We start from the raw sequence: 13,843 nt of genomic DNA, 5'->3' as shown, positions 1-13,843 counted from the left end.
CCAGATTTTCTGATAGCCTGAAATGTCAAGGTGGAAACTTTTGGATTTCATCTTGTATGCAAAAGGATAATTAAATTTGGAGAAATGGAATATCACAAAGAAAATAATTTGGGGGAAATTGATTTATAGTGATATGTAGGATATAATGTAGGGAAAAAAGACTAAAGGAAAGAATACGAATATTATTTTTTCTTCTGAAAAGCATTATCGATAATGTTAATACTTCATTTCTTATAGGGAATAATTGCTTTATGATAGACTTTTTCCTCTTTTTTTCTGTTTTTTAAAGTTTAATCATAAGTGGCCAGCTCCCTGCTACTCAGTGTATATCTGGAATGCTTTTCCTGAGATTGGATCTTAAGAGATGCAAACAAATTTTAATTTAACATTATGCAAAACATAAAAGAGTTCAATTACTGTCTCAATATATAATATATTATAGTCAAATATATGTGACACTGAGATTATCCATATCAGTTTTCCCCAAAGTTAGCAAAGTAGTAGTTGATCACCTCTTCATTATGCTAGATATTTTTAGTGTGGCAAAACATACATCACATGAAATTTACACTTTTAACCATTTTTAACTGCACAATTCAGTGGCATTAAATACATTTACATCGTTGTGAAAACATTACCATCATTCACCTCCAGAAATATTTTTTTCATTTCCTCAAGCGGAAACTCCATCCTTATTAAAAAACAAATCCCCATTCTTCCCTCACCTCAGTCACTGGCAGCCACCATTTTACTTTCCTTTTCTATGAATTTCATAATCCTAGGTACCTCATAAAAGTGGAATAATACATAATCCTTTTGTGTCTGGCTTATTTTACTTAGCCTAGCAATAATTGTTCAAGTCTCATCCATGTTATAGCATTTATCCAAATTTCCTTTCCTTTTAAAACTGAAAAATATTATATTATATGTACATACAGCATCATTTTCTTTATCCATTCATTTGTCAATGCACAAATGTGTTGCTCCACCTTTTGTCTACTGTGAATAATGCTGCTAGGATATAGGTGTACAAATATCTGTTTGAGTCTTTGCTTTCAATTCTTCTGGGTATATACACAGAAGTAGAGTTGCTTTATCATATGGCAATTCTATTTTTAAATGTTTTATTTTTAACATCATTATTGGAGTATAACCATTTTACAATGGTGTGTTAGTTTCTGCTGTATAACAAAGTGAATCAGCTATACGTATACATATATCCCCATATCCCTTCCCTCTTTCATCTCCCTGCCATGCTCCCTAGACCATCCCTCTAGGGGGTCACAAAGCACCAAGCTGACCTCCCAGTGCTGTGCTACTTCTTCCCACTAGCTATCTATTTCACATTTGGTAGTGTATATATGTCCATGCCACACTCCCACTGTGTCCCAGCTTACCCTTCCCCTCCCCATGTCCTCAAGTCCATTCTCTACATCTGCATCTTTATTCCTGTCCTGCCCCTAGCTTCTTCAGAACAATTTTTTTTAATTTAGATTCCATATATATGTGTTAGCATACGGTATTTGTTTTTCTCTTTCTGACTTACTTCACTATGTATGACCGACTCTAGGTCCATCCAACTCACTACAAATAACTCAGTTTCATTTCTTTTTATGGCTGAATAATATTCCATTGTATATATGTACCACATCTTCTTTATCCATTCATCTATCAATGGACACTTAGGTTGCTTCCATCTCCTGGTTATTGTAAATAGTGCTGCAATGAACATTGTGGTACATGACCCTTTTAATTATGGATTTCTTAGGGTATATGCCCAGTAATGGGATTGCTTGGTTATATGGTAGTTCTATTTTTAGTTTTTTAAGGAACCTCCATACTGTTCTCCATAGCAACTTTATCAATTTACATTCCTACCAAAAGTGCAAGAGGGTACCCTTTTCTCCACACCCTCTCCAGCATTTATTGCCTGTAGATTTTTTGATGATGGCCATTCTGACTGGTGTGAGGTGATAACTCATTATAGTTTTGATTTGTATTTCTCTAATGATCAGTGATGTTGAACATCCTTTCATGTGTTTGTCAGCAATCTGTATAACTTCTTTGGAGAAATGTCTATTTGGGTCTTCTGCCCATTTTTGGATTTTTTTGTTTTTGTTTTTTTGAAATCGAGTTGCATGAGCTGCTTGTATATTTTGGAAATTAATCTTTTGTCAGTTGCTTCATTTCCAAATATTTTCTCCCATTCATAGGGTTGTCTTTTCATCTGGTTTATGGTTTCCTTTGCTGTGCAAAATCTTCTAAGTTTCATTAGGTCCCATTAGCTTCTTTTCCTTTTTATTTAGATTTCTCTAAGAGGTGGGTCAAAAAGGATTTTGCTGTGATTTATGTCTTAGAGTGTTCTGCCTATGTTTTCCTCTAAGAGTTTTGTAGTGTCTGGCATATGAACATTTAGGTCTTTTATCCATTTTGTGTTTATTACTGTGTATGGTGTTAGGGAGTGTTCTAATTTCATTCTTTTATGTGTAGCTGTCCAAATTTCCCAGCAACACTTATTGAAGAGGCTGTCTTTTCTCCATTGTATATTCTTGCTTCTTTTATCAAAGATACGGTGTCCATATGTGCGTAGGCTTATCTCTGGGCTTTCTATCCTGTTCCATTGATCTATATTTCTGTTTTTGTGTCAGTACCATACTGTCTTGATTACTGTAGATTTGTAGTATAATCTGAAGTCAGGGAGCCTGATTCCTCCAGCTCCATTTTTCTTTGTCAAGATTGTTTTGGCTATTTGGGAACTTTTGTGTTTCCATACAAATTGTGAAAATTTTGTTCTAGTTCTGTGAAAAATGCCATTGGTGGCTTGATAGGGATTGCATTGAATCTGTTGATTGCTTTGGGAGTACAGTCATTTTCACAGTGTTGATTCTTCCAATCCAAGAACATGGTGTATCTCTCCAACTGTGTGTATCATCTTTAATTTCTTTCAGCAGTGTCTTATAGTTTTCTGCATACAGGCCTTTTGTCTCCTTAGGTAGGTTTATTCCTAGGTATTTTATTCTTTTTGTTGCAAAGGTAAATGGGAGTGTTTCCTTAAATTCTCTTCCAGATTGTTCATCATTAGTGAATAGGAATGCAAGAGATTCCTGTGCATAAATTTTGTATCCTGCTACTTACCAAATTCATTAATGAGCTCTAGTAGTTTTGTGGTAGCATCTTTAGGATTCTCTATGTATAGTATCATGTCATCTGCAAACAGTGACAGCTTTACTTCTTCTTTTCCTATTTGCATTCCTTTTATTTCTTTTTCTTCTCTGATTGCTGTGGACAAAACTTCCAAAACTATGTTGAATAATAGTGGTGAGAGTGGGCAACCTTGTCTTCTTTCAGATCTTAGTCGAAATGTTTTCTGTTTTTCACCATTGAGAATGATGTTGGCTGTGGGTTTCTCATATATAGCCTTTATTATGTTGGGTTAAGTTCCCGCTATGCCTACTTTCTGGAGAGTTTTATCATAAATGGGTGTTAAATTTTGTCAAAATATTTTTCTGCATCTATTGAGATGATCATATGGTTTTTATCCTTCAATTTGATAATATGGGTATCACATTGATTGATTTGCATATGTTGAAGAATCCTTGCATTCCTGGGATAAACCCCACTTAATCATGGTGTATGATCTTTTTTATGAGTTGTTGGATTCCGTTTGCTAGTATTTTGTTGATGATTTTTGCATCTATGTTCATCAGTGATATTGGCCTGTAAATTCCTTTTTTTGTGAAATCGTTTTCTGGTTTTGGTATCAGGATGATGGTGGCTTCGTAGAATGAGTTTCGTACTGCTCTTTCTCTTACTATATTTTGGAAGAGTTTGAGAAGTATAGGTGTTAGCTCTACTCTAAATGTTTGATAGAATTCGTCTGTGAAGCCAACTGGTCCTGGGCTTTTGTTTGTTTGAAGATTTTTAATCAGAGTTTCCATTTCAGTGCTTGTAATTGATCTGTTTATATTTCTTCCTGGTTCAGTCTCAGAAAGTTGGGCTTTTCAAAAATTTATCTATTTCTTCCTGGTTGTCCATTTTATTGGCATATAGTTGCTTTTAGTGATCTCTCTTGATCCTTTGTATGTCTACAGTGTCAGTTGTTACTTCTCCTTTTTCATTTCTAATTCTGTTGATTTGAGTCTTCTCCCTTATTTTCTTGATGAGTCTGGCTATTTTTTTTATCAATTTTATTTATCTTCTCAAAGAATCAGCTTTTAGTCTTATTGAACTTTGCTATTGTTTCTTTCATTTCTTTTTCTTTTATTTCTGTTCTGATTATTATGATTTCTTTCCTTCTGCTAAGTTTGGGTTTTCTTTGTTCTTCTTTCTCTAATTGCTTAGGTGTAAGGTTAAGTTGTTTTTTTGAGATTTTATTTGTTTCTTAAGATAGGATTTTATTGCGATAAACTTCCCTCTTAGAACTGCTTTTGCTGTGTCTTGTAAGTGTGGAGTCATCGTGTTTTCATTGTCATTTGTTTCTAGGTAGCTTTTGATTTCCTCTTTGATTTCTTCAGTGATCTCTTGGATATTTAGCAGTGTATTGTTTAGTCTCCATGTGTTTGCCTTTTTTACAGTTTATTTTTCCTGTAATTGATATCTAGTCTCATAGCGTTTTGGTCAGAAAAGATACCTGATATGACTTAAATTTTCTTAAATTTACCAAGGCTTAATTTGTGACCCAAGATATGATCTATCCTGGGGAATGTTTCATGAGCACTTGAGAAGAAAGTGTATTCTGTTGTTTTTGTATGGAATGTCCTATAAATATCAATTAAGTCCATTTTATTTAATGTGTCATTTAAAGTGTTTCCTTATTTATTTCCATTTTGTATGATCTGTCCATTGGTGCAAGTGGGGTGTTAAAATCTTCTACTGTAATTTTGTTACTGTTGATTTCCCCTTTTATGGCTATTAACTTTGGGCTTATGTATTGAGATGTTCCTATGTTTGGTGCATATTTACAATTGTTATACCTTCTTCTTGGATTGATCCCTTGATCGTTATTTAGTGTCCTTCTTTGTCTCTTGTAGCAGTCTTTATTTTAAAGTCTATTTTGTTTGATATAAGAATTCCTACTCCAGCTTTTTTTGCTTTCCATTTGCATGGAATAACTTTTTCCATCCCCTCACTTTCAGTCTTTATGTGTTCCTAGGTCTGAAGTGGGTCTCTTTTAGACAGCATATATACGGGTCTGGTTTTTGTATCCATTTAGCCAGTCTGTCTTTTAGTATGAGTATTTAATCCATTTACATTTAAGGTAATCATTTATATGTATGTTCCTATTACCATTTTCTTAATTGTTTTGGGTTTGTTATTGTAGCTCTTTTCCTTCTCTTGTGTTTCCTGCCTAGAGAAGTTCCTTTAGCATTTGTTGTAAAGCTGGTTTGGTGATGCTGAATTCTCTTTACTTTAGCTTGTCTGTAAAGTTTTAATTTTTCCGTTGAATCTGAATGAGATCCTTGCTGGGTAGAGAAATCTTGCTTGTAGTTTTTTCCCTTTCATCACTTTGAATATATCCTGCCACTGCTTTCTGGCTTGCAGAGTTTCTGCTGATGGTCAGCTGTTAACATTATGGATATTCCCTTGTATGTTATTTGTTGCTTTTCCCTTGCTGCTTTTAATTTTTTTTTTTGTATTTAATTTTTCATAGTTTGATTAATATGTGTCTTGGTGTGTTTCTCCTTGGATTTATCCTGTATGGGTCTTTCTACCCTTCCTGGACTTTATTGACTATTTCCTTTCCCATATTAGGGAAGTTTTCAACTATAGTCTCTTCAAATATTTTCTCATTCCCTTTCTTTGTCTCTTCTTCTTCTGGGACCTCTATAATTTGAATATTGGTGCATTTAATGTTGTCCCAGAAGTCTCTGAGACTGTCCTCAATTCTTTTCATTGTTTTTTCTTTATTCTGCTCTGCGATAGTTATTTTCACTCTTTTGACTTCCAGTCACTTTTACTTTCTTCTGCCTCAGTTATTCTCCTTCTAGAGAATTTTTAATGTCATTTATTGTGTGGTTTCTCATTTTTTGTTTCCTCTTTAGTTCTTCTATGTCCTTGTTAAATGTTTCTTGTGTTTTCTCCATTCTATATCCAAGATTCTGCATCATCTTTACTATCATTACTCTGAATTCTTTTTCAGGTAGACTGCCTATTTCTTCTTCATTTGTTTGGTGTGGTGGGTTTTTACCTTGCTCATTCATCTGCTGCATATTTCTCTGTCTTCCCATTTTGCTTAACTTACTGTGTTTGGAGTCTCCTTTTTTCTGGCTGCAGGTTCATAGTTCCCATTGTTTTTGGTGTCTGCCCCCTATGGGTAAGGTTGGTTCTGTGGCTTGTGTTGGCTTCCTGGTGGTAGGGACTGATGCTTATGTTCTGGTGGGTGGGCCTGGACCTTATATTTCTGGTGGGCAGGGCTGCGTCTGGTGGTGTGTTTTGTGGTATCTGTGAAATTAGTATGATTTTAGGCAGTCTTTCTGCAAATGGGTGGTGTTGTGTTCCTGTCTTGCTAGTTGTTTGGCGTGGTGTGTCTAGCACTGGAGCTTGCTGGTCATTGACTGGAGCTGGGTGTTAGCATTGAGACTGAGATCTCTGGGAGAGCTTTCGCCATTTGATATTACATGGGGCCAAGAGTTTTCTGGTGGACTAATATCCTGAACTCGGCCCTCCCACCTCAGACTCTCAGGCCTCACACCTGGCCAGAACACCAAGACCCTGTCAGCCACACAGCTCAGAAGAACATGTAGAAAAAAAAATAAAATAAGAAAATAAAATAAAGTTATTAAAATTAAAAAATTAAAAAATATTGAAATAAAAATAAAAACAGTTTAATAAAAAATATGAGAGCAACCAAACCAATCAACAAATCCACCAATGATTACAAGCACTAAAACCTATACCAATATAAACACGAAATCAGAATCTAGTCAGTCGCATACAGCAAACCCAAAGTCAACTGTTGCTCCCAAAGTCCACTGCCTCAATTTTGGGATGATTCATTGTCTATTCAGGTATTCCACAGATGCAGGGTACATCAATTTGATTGTGGAGATACAATCCACTACTCCTGAGGCTGCACAGAGAAATTTCCCTTTCACTTCTTTGTTTGCACAGCTGCTGGTGTTCAGCTTTGGATTTTGCCCCGCCTCTGCATGTATGTCACCCTTGGGCATCTGTTTTTCACGAAGACAAGAGGGAGTTAAAGGGAGCAGCTGACTAGGGGACTCTGACTCACTCAGGCAGGGGGAGTCAGGGGTACAGAATGCACAGTGAGCCTGTGGTGGCAGAGACCAGTGTGATATTGTAACAGACTGGGGCATGCCATGTGTTCTCCTGGGGAAGTTGTCCCTGGATCATGGGACTTTGGCAGTGGTGGGCTGCACAGGCTCCTGGGAGGGGAGGTGTGGATAGTGACTTATGCTTACACACTGGCTTCTTGTTGGCTGCAGCAGCAGCCTTAGAATTTCATGCCTGTCTCTGTTGTCCACACTGATAGACGTGGCTCGCGCCTGTCTCTGAAGCTTGTTTAAGCAGTGTTCTGAATCTCTTCTCCTCGTGCACCCCAGAAAAATAGTCTACTGAATCTTAGGCATTTCCAGACTTTTTCCCATACTCCTTCCCAGCTAGCTGTGGCGCACTAGCACCCTTCAGGCTGTGTTCACGCAGCAAACCCCAGTCATTTTCCTGGAATCTGACCTCTGAATCCCGAGTCTCAGCTCCCAGCCCCCACCCGCCCCAGCAAGTGAGGAGACAAGCCTCTCAGGCCGGTGAGTGCTGGTCAGCACTGATCCTCTGTGCGGGAATCTCTCTGCTTTGCCCTCTGCACCTTTAGCTGTGCTCTCCTCTGTGGCTCCAATGCTTCCCTCCCGCCCACCCCCCTTTTCCACCAGTGAAGGGGCTTCCTAGTATGTGGAAACTTTTCCTCCTTCCCTGCTCCCTCTCAGAGGTGCATGTCCCATCCATATTCTTTTGCCTCTGTTTTTTTCTTTTTTCTTTTGCCCTACCCAGGTACATGGGGAGTTTCTTGCCTTTTGTGAAGTCTGAGGCCTTCTGCCAGTGTTCAGTAGGTGTTCTGTAGGAGTTGTTCCACATGTAGATGTATTTTTGATGTATTTGTGGAGAGGAAGGTGATCTTTACGTCTTATTCCTCTGCCATCTTGAAGGTCCTCCCTATTTTTAAATGTTTGTGGAACCACCATACTGTTTTCCATTTCAGCTACACCATTTTCTATTGCCACCAACAAAACAGAAGTATTCAGATTTCTGTACATCTTCACCAACATTGTTTTCTTTTGTTTTTCATGGCTATCCCAATGGATTTGAAGTAGTACCTTTTTGTGGTTGTGATTTGAGTTTCTCTAATGATTAGATATGTTGCACATCTTAACAGGTGCTATTGGCCATTTTTATATCTTCTTTATAGAAAGGCATATTCCAGTCTTTTGCCCATCTTTTAATCAGGTTGTTTTCCTTTTTGCTGTTGAATTATAGGAATTCTTCATATATTCTCTATATTAACCCCTTGTCGGATATGTGATTTGCAAATTGTTTCTTTCATTCCATCAGTTGCTTTTTCATTCTGATGATAGCACACTTTGATGTGCAAATTTTTATATTAAATCCTATTTATCTATTTTTTTTCATACATTGTACTTTTAGACTCATATCCAAAAGATCATTTCAAATCCAATGTTATAAATAATTTCCCCTATGTATTCATATAAGAATTTTACTGTTTTAGGTCTTATGTTCAGGCCTTTGATCTGTTTGAGTAAATTTTTTATATATGGAGTAGGGTAACGATCCAACTTCATTATTTTATATGTGGATATCCCGTTTTCCCATCAGCCTTTGAAGCAGCTGGAACAACAGTCCTTTCCCCATTGAATCTTCCTGGCCCCAATGTCAAAAATTATTTGACCATGAATGTGAGGGTTTATTTCTGGGCTCTGTATTCTATTTCATTGGTAACTACATCTGTTATCATGCCAGTACCATACTCTTTATTACTGTAGCTTTCTAATAAGTTTTGTAATCAAGAAGTGTGATATGTCAATCTCTCTCCATCTTTTTTCAAAATTATTTTGGCTACTCTGGGTATCTGAGATTCTATATGGGTTTATAATGGATATTTCTATTCCTGCAAAAAAATGTTATTGGGGTTGTGATAGATGTTGCATTGAATCTGTAGATCACTTGGGTGATATTGACATCTTAACAACATTGAGTCTTCTAATCCAGGAACACGTGGTATCTTTCCACCTATTGGTGTCTTCTTTAATTTCTTCCTTTCCAGTGTGGATGCATTTTATTTCTCTTCCAACTCTAACTAGTAATTCAGTATTATGTTGAATAGAAGTAGTGAAAATTCTTATTATTGTCTTGTTTTTGATCTTAGAGAGAAAGCCTTTGGTCTTTCCCCATTGAATATGATAGATCTGGGTTTTCCACATATGGCCGTTATTATGTTGAGCTGGTTTCATTCTATTCCTGCTTTGGGTAGGGTTTTTAATCATTAAAGGGTGATGAACTTTGTCACATAATTTTTCTGCATAAGTTGAGATAATCATATGTTTTTCCCCCTTCATTCTGTCATTGTGGTGTGTTGCATGGATTGATTTTTGTATGATAGCCCATTGTTGCATTCCAGGAATAAATCCCACATTATTATGATGAATAATCAAATTAATAATGCTGGTGAATTCAATTTGCTAGTTTTATGTTGAAAATTTTTTGCATCAGTATTTATTAGGAGTATTGGTATGTAGTTTTCTTATAGTGTCTGGCTTTGGTATCAGTGCAATGCTGGCCTTATAGAATGAGTAAGTGTTACCTCTTCTCTAATTTTTTGGAAGATTTTGAGAAAAAATGGTGTTAATTCTTTTCTAAATCTAAAGTAAAATTCAACAGTAAAGTCATCTGACCCTAGGCTTTTCTTTTTTGGGAGATTTTTGAATACAGTTGACCCTTGAACAACATAGGTTTGAACTGCACAGGTCTACTTAGATGTACAGTTTTTTTTCAATAAATACGTACTACAGTACTATACAATCCTTGGTTAGTTAAATCCAAAAATGTGGAACCATGGATATGGAGGGAGGACTGTAAAGCTATACACGAATTTTTGACTCTACATAGAGTTGGTGCCCCTAACACTCATGTTGTTTGAGGATGAACTGTACTTTGTTGGGATACTTTTGATCTCCTTACCATTAGAGGTCTATTCAGATTTTCCATTTCATCTTAAAAATAGAAATTTTCTAATGGTTCAATCTTGATAGGTTGTGTGTTTCTAGAAATTTGTCCATTTCATGATGGTTAATCAAATTGTTAGTGAACAATTCTTGATAGTACTTTTATAATCCTTACTTTCTGTAAAATCAGCACTAATTGCTGCCTCTTTCATTTGATTTTATGGGAGTTTTGTCTTTTTCTCATACTCAATCTAGCTAACAGTTTATCAATTTTGATGTTTTGCAGAACCAACTCATAATTTCATTGATTTTCTCTATTGTTTTGTTTTCTCTATATTATTTATCTATGATCTAATCTCTATTATTTCCTACCTTATACTAGCTTTGGGTTTAGTTACTCTTCTTTTCTAGTTTATTAAGGTGTAAAGTAAGGTTTTTTGCAGGGTTTTTGTTGTTTATCTTTTAGTATTTTGGGTTTTTTTTTACATATTTATTGGAATATAATTGCTTTACAATGGTGTGTTAGTTTCTGATTTATAACAAAGTGAATCAGTTATACATATACATATGTTCCCATATCTCCTCATTCTTGAATCTCCCTCCCTTCCACCCACCCTATCCCACCCATTCAGGTGGTCACAAAGTGCCGAGCTGATCTCCCTGTGCTATGTGGCTGTTTCCCACTAGCTATCTATTTTAGGTTTGGTAGTGTATATATGTCCATACCACTCTCTCACTTTGTCACAGCTTACCCTTCCCCCTCCCCATATCATCAAGTCCGTTCTCTAGTAGGTCTGTGACTTTATTCCCATCTTACCCCTAGGTTCTACGTGACATATTTTTTCTTACATTCCATATATATGTGTTAGCATATGGTATCTGTCTTTCTCTTTCTGACTTACTTCACACTGTATAACAGACTATAGGTCCATCCAACTCACTACAAATAACTCAATTTCATTTCTTTTTATGGTTCAGTAATATTCCATTGTATATATGTGCCACATCTTCATTATCCATTCATCCAATGATGGACACTTATGTTGTTTCCATCTCCTGTCTATTGTAAATAGAGCTGCAATGAAAATTTTGGTACATAACTGTTTATGAATTATGGTTTTCTTAGGGTATATGCCCAGTAATGGGATTGCTTGGTTATATAGTAGTTCTATTTGTAGTTTTTTAAGGAACCTCCATACTGTTCTCCATAGTGGCTGTATCAATTCATATTCCCACCAGCATTACAAGAGTGTTCCCTTTTCTCCACACCCTCTCCAGCATTTACAGTTTCTAGATTTTTTGATGATGGCCATTCTGAATGGTGTGAGGTGATATCTCTTTGTAGTTTTACTTGCATTTCTCTAATGATTAATTATGTTGAGCATTCTTTCATGTGTTTGATGAGAGTCTGTATATCTTCTTTGGAAAAATGTCTATTTAACTCTTCTGCCCATTTTTGGATTGCGTTGTTTGTTTTTTTGCTTTGGAGCTGCAAGTGCTGCTTGTTAATTTTGGAGATTAATCCTCTGCCAGTTGCTTCATTTGGAAATATTTTCTCCCATTCTGAGGGTTGTGTTTTGGTCTTGTTTATCGTTTTCTTTGCTGTGCAAAAGCTTTGAGGTTTCATTAGGTCCCATTTGTTTATTTTTGGTTTATTTCCATTTCTCTAGGAGGTGAGTCAAAAAGGATCTTGTTGTGATTTATGATATAGTGTGTTCTGCCTATGTTTCCTCTAAGAGTTTGATAGTTTCTAGCCTCACATTTAGGTCTTTAATCCATTTTGAACTTATTTTTGTGTATGGTGTTAGGGAGTGTTCTAATCTCATAGTTTTACATGTATCTGTCCAGTTTTCCCAGCACCACTTATTGAAGAGGCTGTGCTTTCTCCACTGTACATTCCTGTCACATTTATCAAAGATAAGGTGATCATATGTGCATGGGATTATCTCTGGGCTTTCTCTCCTGTTCTATTGATCTATCTTTCTGTTTTTGTTCCAGTACCATACTGTCTTGATTACTGTAGCTTTGTAGTGTTATCTGAAGTCAGGGAGTCTGATTCCTCCAGCTCCGTTTTTCTTTCTCAAGATTGCTTTGACTATTCGGGATCTTTTGTGTTTCCATACAAATTTTAAATTTTTTTGTTCTAGTTCTATGAAAAATGCCAGTGGTTGTTTGATAGGGATTGCCTTGACTCTGTAAATTGCTTTGGGTAGTAGAGTCATTTTCACAATATTGATTTTTCCAATCCAAGAAAATGGTATATCTCTCCACTTATTTGTATCACCTTTAATTTCTTTCATTAGTGTCTTATAATTTTCTGCATACAGGTTTTTTGTCTCCTTAGGAAGGTTTATTCCTAGATATTTTATTCGTGTTTTTGCAATGGTAAATGGGAGTGTTTTCTTGATTTCACTTTCAGATTTTTCATCATTAGTGTGTAGAAATGTCAGAGATTTCTGTTCATTAATTTTGTCTCATGCTACTTTACCAAATTCATTGATTAGCTCTAGGAGTTTTCTGGTAGCATCTTTAGTATTCTCTTTGAATATTATTATGTCATCTGCAAACATTGACAGCGTTACTTCTTCCTTTCTGATTTGGATTCCTTTTATTTCATTGTTTTCTCTGATTGCTGTGGTTAAAACTTCCAAAACTATGCTGAATAAGACTGTTGAGAGTGGGCAACCTTGTCTTGTTCCTGATCTTAGTAGAAATGCTTTCAGTTTTTCACCATTGAGGACGATGTTGGCTGTGGGTTTGTCATATATGGCCATTATTATGTTGAGGAAAATTCCCTCTATGCCTGCTTTCTGCAGGGTTTTTAACATAAATAGGTGTTGAATTTTTCTCAACCTTTCCCTGCATCTATTGAGATGACCATATGGTTTTTCTCCTTCAATTTGTTAATATGGTGTATCACATTCATTGATTTGCATATATTGAAGAATCCTTGCATTCCTGGAATAAACCCCATTTGATCATGGTGTCTGATCCTTTTAATGTGCTGTTGGATTCTGTTTGCTAGTATTTTGGTGAGGATTTTTGCATCTATTTTCATCAGTGATATTGGCCTGTAGTTTTCTTTCTTTGTGACATCCTTGTCTGGTTGTGGTATCAGGGTGATGGTGGCCTTGTAGAATGAATTTGGGAGTGTTCCTCCCTCTGCTATATTTTGGAAGAGTTTGAGAAGGATCGGTGTTAACTCTTCTCTAAATGTTTGATAGAATTCACCTGTGAAGCCATCTGGTCCTGGGCTTTTGTTTGTTGGAAGATTTTTAATCACAGTTTTAATTTCAGTGCTTGTGATTGGTCTGTTCATATTTTCTATTTCTTCCTGATTCAGTCTTGGCAGGTTGTGCATTTCTTAGAATTGTCCATTTCTTCCAGATTGTCCATTTTATTGGCATAGAGTTGCTTGTAGTAATCTCTCTTGATCTTTCGTATTTCTGCAGTGTCAGTTGTTACTTCTCCGTTTCCATTTCTAATTTAATTGATTTGATTCTCCTCCCCTTTTTCTTGATGAGTCTGGCTAATGGTTTATCAATTTTGTTTATCTTCTGCAAGAACCAGCTTTTAGTTTTATTGATCTTTGCTATCGTTTCCTTCATTTCCATTTCATTTATTTCTGATCTGATCTTTATGATTTCTTTCCG

At 36.0% G+C, this 13,843-nt stretch overlaps 1 protein-coding gene across 7 annotated transcripts in view; it reads left to right on the top strand.

Moving 5' to 3' along the window:
• Window positions 1–13,843, top strand: part of KLHL4 (kelch like family member 4) — a 114,875-nt gene that overhangs the window by 83,838 nt on the left and 17,194 nt on the right. The window lies entirely within an intron of this gene.

The sequence above is a fragment of the Tursiops truncatus genome, chromosome X, assembly GCF_011762595.2.
Source record: "Tursiops truncatus isolate mTurTru1 chromosome X, mTurTru1.mat.Y, whole genome shotgun sequence".
NCBI classification, from domain to species: Eukaryota; Metazoa; Chordata; class Mammalia; order Artiodactyla; family Delphinidae; genus Tursiops; species Tursiops truncatus.
This window is presented reverse-complemented; position numbering and strand designations above follow the sequence as displayed.